Here is a 7,567-nt window from a genome sequence, read left to right as displayed (position 1 = left end):
GAGCAAGTTTGACTTATTGAAGGGTTACTGGCAGGTTCCACTTATTGAATTCCAAAGAAAATCTCGGCTTTTGTTACACTGAATGGACTTCACCAGAATAAAGTTCTTCATTTCGGTCTAAAGAATGGCCCTGCTGTATTGCAACACCTCATCAATGACGTTATCATAGATATTGAGGGGGTTTAAGATGTCATCATTCATTCCATGATTTTGGATGATCACCTGAAGATAATTCGTACTTTCTTTGCGAGACTGACTGAGACCAAACTGACGGTGAATCTGGTAGAATCTGCATTTGCTAAAGCACAGGTAATGTTCTTAGGTCATGTTGTAGGTCAGCGTCAGGTTCAGCCAGTAAAGGTGCAAGCAATTGATAGCTTGACAGCACCGAAAGGTAAAGAAGAACTTTTGATACTTCTGGGTCTGGCTGGATGGTATCGGAGATTTTGTAAAATTTTAATGGAGGGAGATTTGGTAAAAATTTCTCTGACATTGTGCCATCTTTGACTAATTTGCTCAGAAGAAAAGCAAAATTTGTATGAGATGACAAATGTCAGGCTGCATTTGACAAAATTAAAGCTTATGAACTCTATGTGGAGAATCGAGCTGTTTTGCTGCAGGAAGATGATGCAGGCATCGATCATCCTGTATGCTATTACTCAAAGAAGTTTAACAAATACCAAAATAACTATTCAACAATAGAAAAACCGACCCTTGCTCTTCTGCTAGCTTTGTAACAATCCGAGATACATATGGGTATAAATACCTTTCCAGTAATTTTTTTTCACACATCACAATACATTAACTTTTCTGCATAAAATGAGGAATAAAAATTAGCGATTGATGAGATGGCGTTTGTCTTTACAAGAATTCAATTTGGAAATGAAACACATCCAAGGCAAAGACAATGTAATTGCAGCTGCTCTGTCAAGATCTGAAGAACTGGAATTGTTCCTGCAGTCAGTTGGGAAGCATTAAGGAGGATAAGCTGTTTTTATTTAATTTCTAAATGCTACTCATTGCTGTGGAGTTATTAGCTCACCTGGAATGTAGTTCCGTCCAATGTAGGGATGGCACGTCGTCCGTCCATCAGTCCGTCCACAAACACTTGCAACTTCATATCTGAAACTACACACACAATTCCGAAAAAACTTGACCACATCCTTCATCACCCGTGATGTACTAAAGTTTGTGAATGACATTTTAAAAAAAACATCAGGGTCTGAAGAGGTCTACAGGGGGTTGCCCCCATAATATATATTTGCTTTCTTCTCTGAAACCACACACACACAGTTTTGATTAAACTTGACGACAACCTTCATCACCCATGATGTACCAATGCTTGTTCATGCCATTAATATAATTGAGGTCTAAGGAGGTTTATGGTGGGATTTCCCCCAAAAATATGTAATTGCTTTCTTCTTAGAAACTGCACATACCACAATTTTTATTAAACTTGACCCCAACCTTTATCACCCATGATGTACCAAAGTTTATTCACAACATTTTTTAAAAATCCATCGGTATTTACTTTTTCTCCATTACATATTCTGTGTGTCATCCACACCTTCCAGGGGTTCCCCGGTTTTCTTATCCAGCCGCTACCAGGTGAGTGCCCGGGGATATTTCTCCTATTTTTTTATTTGTTGTTTAGACTTTATGTAAAAGTTAAGATAGTTCTTACTTTTATCAAACTTTCGTTTTGTTTTTTTTTAGAAGGGGGAGAGTGTTATGGAATAGTATAAAATATAAGGTAATTGTGCAGTAGGTGAAATGTGGTGAAGATATATACTGTGTTAAAGGCAATCACTTTTAATGTGGGGGAAAAGGTTTCAATGTGCGGCACTGTGATAAAATAACTGTGAATTGTAAAATAAATTAAAATGTATTTTAAAGAAAGCTATGATGTCCAAGTGTCTATAAATATACTCTGATTATGAAAGAATAATTTACTGGGTAAAATAATTATTGAGGCTCTTTTAATATCTTGTCAGGATGCACTAAACCAAACCAGGACCAGCTCATCTGCGTAGGGTTGTAGACCGAAAACAACTTTGAAAGTTGTGAGTTAATTCATTGCTGCATTGATATGTCTGTGTCGAAGTGGTGACCTGTCCAGGATTGTACCCAATCGCCAAGGACACTGCTTAGGCAGCACCAATACTCAACACAGACTATAGTCCCGATGTATGGATGGATTGATATGTGACATTTATACTTTGGTAATCTGGGGATTCTTCTGAAAATCATTGTGTTTCTTTTAATCAGTTGTAGTGTTTAAAAAGTAGACAGGAGGGATTAATAAATATTACTTATCAAATCTCCTTCTGCCTCCTGTCACATGCTGGTTTTACCTGTAAAGTATCAGAAAGGACATATTATTGTCCAGAAATCTTTCTACCATGACATCCTCTGGGTAACTGGTGCACTCGCTTCGGTGCCTCGAGATGGACATGTAACAGTACCCACTAATTGTCATCCATCTCCGAATCTATTCAATGTCTCCTTATTTCTCCTGGGCCCCCATGTGTGGAGGTGCATGTACCTCCACACGTGGATGTACACTCATGTCGCTAAAGCTCCTGTGCATCCATGTTCGGCTCATTGGTGTCACTCTGAGCCCCCCTTTGCAGACGTGCTCAGTTCTGCCTCCATATGGGCACACTAAAGGTTCCGTTACTCACTCGGATTCTTTTACTCATTTGTCTTTTGGGTTACGTTGATTTAAAAAAATTAAATTCAATATTCAAGTTAAATCGTCAAGGTGTGACAGTGGCTTCAATACCCACTGTTAAAATGCACTAATATCCACAAGTAAAAATGCAATCACTTCAGTAACTGCAAACTTCCACACAGGAAAGTACAAGTCACAATCAATGCTGATTCAAATCAAAGTTTTGTCAATGCAGTTTCAAATCCTTCAACAACTCCATACAAAGGCAATTATTATCTTGACAAAGGCAACTTTGCATTCACGTTTTAATACACCCCCTTTTCCAGGATTCATGCCATGAACCAAAGCTACGATCTTGCCGTGTCCGAACATGCACTTAAACCTCTTGCCATGTCAAACGAGCATGCAGATCTGCGAACATTTTGCCGTGTGTGGTTTTGCCATGTACGAGTATATGAAGAGAGCATGAAAATGAATGGTAGTGCCAAAACGAACCTTGCAGATTGGCAGTCGGCTTTTGGGTGTAGAACATGTGAGTCCTGCCGGAATGATCATGCAGTATGGATCTCACCACTTCTCTAATCAAACCACGAGAAGGCATGAGGTGGAGGCAGAGAGTGACCTTCGCACGCAACTGCGGACAAAGGAAACACAATGGTGTGCTGTGTTGGCTCTTTGTGAGCACAACCGATCAGTCAGCAGGAGTGAAGCCGTACACCAGGTCATTGGTTCAATGCTCAGTGCAAAAGCTTACAAGATCGTTGTTACCTGTCACCCACTGTGCCCAGCACTCCACCACTCCAAAGCTCCATACGCTGCGAGAGCTGGATCTTCGGGTCACCTCCAAGATCACTACCGAGTTGCATCTGCTTCTCCTTCCTTCTATCTTCCCATCCTTCTCCCGATTGCTCCTCACCTTTTTATGGCAAAACTCACAAGGTCAATCTCAAAGCAAGGCGACACTGTCTGAATCCAAAGATTGACTACAGCTTAACTATTGCTTGAGAGCATCGGTTTCCATTAACAAAACTTCCACCCAATTTGTTCACACTGTGTAATGCCCATGTTGACCAAAGCATTCAGCCTCAACACTGGTCATCTTCAAAGTTCTGTTGACAATCCATCTCAATGTCATGATGCCAATGACACATGCTGATGTCTGTGCACGAATCCTTCATCCTATTTTACATCTCATTTAAATAATTCACTGAAACTCGAGTTGCCTTTTGTCCCCAAATTATCAGAATCATGTCTTCAACACAAAACTTAACATATCCAATCATATTGGATTTATATAGGATTTAATAATCCGTAACACTGGGCACCCCATAGCCCAGACTTGAACCCTCTAGACTACTGGTTCTGGGGGGGCTGCCAAGGACTCTGTCTCTGCCAACCATCCTACCACACTGGATGATGTGAAGCAGGAGGTGTCAGACTACCTCCAGACAGTGCCTCATGAGATGTACAGGAAAGTTGGACAGAACTTTGGAGTCAGGATCAATGCCTGTCTGAACTACGGAGGGGCACACATCGAGTGTCAATTCCAAGGATTTTACGAAAATGCCAATTTCAGACCTTGGGCTCTCATGAACTCTCGCAGTGACTTACTGCAACAGCAATCAGTGAAAGAAAATACCATGTCATAAGCTTTCAAGAAATGTTTGGTTCACGTTCCTGATTCTTTGTAAATAAACATTTGGAGTTACATCACTCCTTTTGAAACACACTGTACTTGGTTCCTGTCACTCCTTCTCCATCCTTTTCCTCTGCTCGCCCCAATTCCAACTCGCTCCTTAAATCATCCAGTTTTACCTCCATTCCAGCCTGCCCCACTTGAATATCATTTCTTATGCCTACCTCTCCCATGTCCATTTTATTTCCCAGCCTTTCCAAATCAGCACTCAACCTCTGAAACATGGCTATCATGGTGCTTAATTGTTGGCTCACCTTCGGCTGTGCTCTTGACACCTGCTGTGTTGTGGCATTTGCTCTTGCTCCATCATGAGCACTGGGCTTACGGATGGGGGGGGGTCAACCAGATTGACAACCAGAGGGGATGACTCCACTGTGCCATCCACTGATCCTTCCTCAGTAATGTCCAGTTCAGTCACAGCAGCATCGAACCAACAATCCTCCACCTGTTCCTGCACACTTTGGTCCAACATAGTGCTATATGCTATCAATTTCTCCCTAACTCGCTCCTTAATTTGGTTTGAGGTACAACTGCTCACACCTCGCGTTTGAATACAAAATTCCTGACACAATTTGGGGGTGTTCCAGATTCTGCATTCTTGAACACCGATATCACTGCTCTTGGAGGTGTCGGGGGTTCAAAAATCCCACTCCCGGATACTAATGTTATGGACGTCATCTCTGGATAACTCCAAAAGAGCAGCGTGTCCCAAGAGATTTCAAAGTTTCTTTACCTTGCTAGTGAATCAAGCATGGCTTATGGGGAATCGTGCCTGTGATGATGCAGCAGTTAATTAAGCTAAAATACACACCATGTGATGGAAAATATACGTTTCTGCATAAGAATAACGATTTGGAACAAAAAACGGTGTGAGAAAAAGCGAATCTGTTAAATATGCTTGTATTTGACAGATAAAACCACTTTTGAATGAATAAGGTTTCTTGTCTAAAATGTGTTGTTTTGCTTACAACAAACTAACATACACACTATTTGATGTAACATGTTCGTTTCTTCGTTAGAGTAGTGAATTGGAACAAAAAACGGTCTCAGAACAAGCTAATCTGTTAAAAACGCTTGTATTTGGCAAATAAGACCATTTTGAATGAATAAGGTTTCTTGTGTAAAATGTGTTGTTTAGCTATTTGCAAGCTAAAAATTAATGAAAGCACACGTTTCTGCATTATAATAATGATTTGGAACATAAAATGGTTGTCAGAACAAGCAAATCTGTTAAAAACACAACAAAAAAACTTGTATTCGGCAGACAAGACCATTTTTGCATGAATAAGACTTTTCTTTTGTAAAGCGTCTTGTTTTGCTTAACACAAGCTAAAATTTGATGAAAAACATGCATTTCTGCATTGGAATAGTAATGTGGAACAAAAAACGGTGTCAGAACAAGCTAATTTGTTAAAAATGCTTGAATATATGGAAAATAAGACCATTTTTTGCATGAATGAAGTTTCTTGTGCGAAATGTGTCTTACTTATGACAAGCTAAAATTTGATGAAAACAATGCGTTTCTGCATGAGAATAGTGACGTGGCACAAAAAAACGGTGTCAGAACAAGCTAATCTATTAAAAAAATATATATATAAATATATATATATATATATATATATATAAATATATATATATATATATATATATATATATATATATATATATATATACATATACATATACATATATATATATATATATATATATATATATATATATATATATATATATATATATATATATATATATACATATTGTTGTGGTTGACGAAATTCGCAAACCACCATTCAGGTCCCTTAGGTGAGATATCTCTGTAAGTATATGTGTAGTTAGGCCCAAACCCGTTGTTTCGAGGGAATAAATGTCATTCATTCGGGCTGCGACCCTTCTAGATAGCCGTTTTTCTTTTACTATCTTTATTTTGGACCAGCCGCCATTACTACCACCACCAACCACGTCTCAACAGCCATCACACAACAACCACCAGCCGCAACGCTGCTTCACAACAACAACAACGCCAACAGCCACGACCTTTACCGTCACATCTCGCTCTCGCAACCATCGCATCACCGCCATTTCCGCGCCGCTTGTGGGCACCGATACTGGACTCGTGCAGGGCGCGCACCGAGCAGCGTGTGCAGAAACATCACAGCCTTTCCGAAGAAAACGGATCAAAAACGACTCACGCCCACTTCTGTTCCGTCCTATCGGCGAGCGTGGGGCGATTTGGCCCCGCCTCCAGGTGCGTTGGAGTAATATCGCTATATGCAAATTCATGGATCAAAAAGCATTCACGCCCACTTTTCCTCGGTCCAATGGGGAGCCAGCCAGAGGTGAAGGGTCGAAGGTAAAGGGTCGAAGGCGAAGGAGCGGGGCCCCGGGGGCTATAAAGGGCTGCGTTCGCTCGCCAAACGGGGCAGTTCACAGTTCGGAGTTGAGTTGGGAAGAGCCAGTCAAGAGAGGAGTCGGAGAAGGCAGTTGGACGGGGCTGTGGAGAGTTGGAGAGGTGGCGGCGGTGAAGGCGGTCGAGGGGGTGCTCGTGTCAGAGTCGGGGAGCTGCGAAGAGGAGAGGCCGGCAACGCGACCGAGGTCGTGGTGGAGACGCTCGTCGCGGGACCCGAGCCAGGGAGATATCCTCCTTCCCCCGAGCATCAACAACCCCCTCCTGTTTCCCCCCCGCGCTGAGATAGTGCGAGAAGGGGGCCCCGTTCCCACCCCATACCAGGCAGTCCCAGCGAGGCCCGCGGAGTCGGGGCGCCAGCGCCATTTTGCGGCTCATCACCAGACGGGTAGGCTCGACGTGGTCTCGGCCCCAGGCCGTCTGCCCCCTCATAGTGGAGGGTGGTCCCTTTTTCTTTTGCTTTGGGTATATGTGTTGTCGGCGCCGTCTGTGAAGTAAAACTGTATAAGTGTTGCCGTGTGCTCGGTAGTCGGTTAGCTCTGCATTGTCTTTTGCTTTTACATTTGCTTTTTGTGCATTATTGTGTGTTTCTTCTTCTTCTTTTACATTTGCTTTTGGTGTAATTGTATATGTGTGCTTTCCGTTCATCGCGAAATAAATGTGCTTTATGTTGAACTGTTTTTCCCGTTTCACTTCGTCTTTTCCTTTATTGAATCTCCATCTTACTTCACGTAAAGGGTTGGTCGTGGGCTAAAACGCCCGATAATTAATCGAACCGTCCAGGTTGACGATA

General features: G+C 41.9%; 1 long non-coding RNA gene across 1 annotated transcript; it reads right to left on the bottom strand.

Moving 5' to 3' along the window:
• Positions 1-932: 932 nt before the first annotated feature.
• LOC147014998 (uncharacterized) lies at positions 933-5,689 on the bottom strand. Its single transcript, XR_015050091.1, has 3 exons — positions 3,443-5,689; positions 3,170-3,308; positions 933-1,128 (listed from the first exon to the last, which is right to left on the bottom strand). It is a non-coding gene; the product is annotated as an uncharacterized LOC147014998 (long non-coding RNA).
• Positions 5,690-7,567: the final 1,878 nt, after the last annotated feature.

The sequence above is a fragment of the Eptatretus burgeri genome, chromosome 12, assembly GCF_056783735.1.
Source record: "Eptatretus burgeri isolate ZD-2024b chromosome 12, Ebu_testis_v1, whole genome shotgun sequence".
Taxonomy (NCBI): domain Eukaryota; kingdom Metazoa; phylum Chordata; class Myxini; order Myxiniformes; family Myxinidae; genus Eptatretus; species Eptatretus burgeri.
This window is presented reverse-complemented; position numbering and strand designations above follow the sequence as displayed.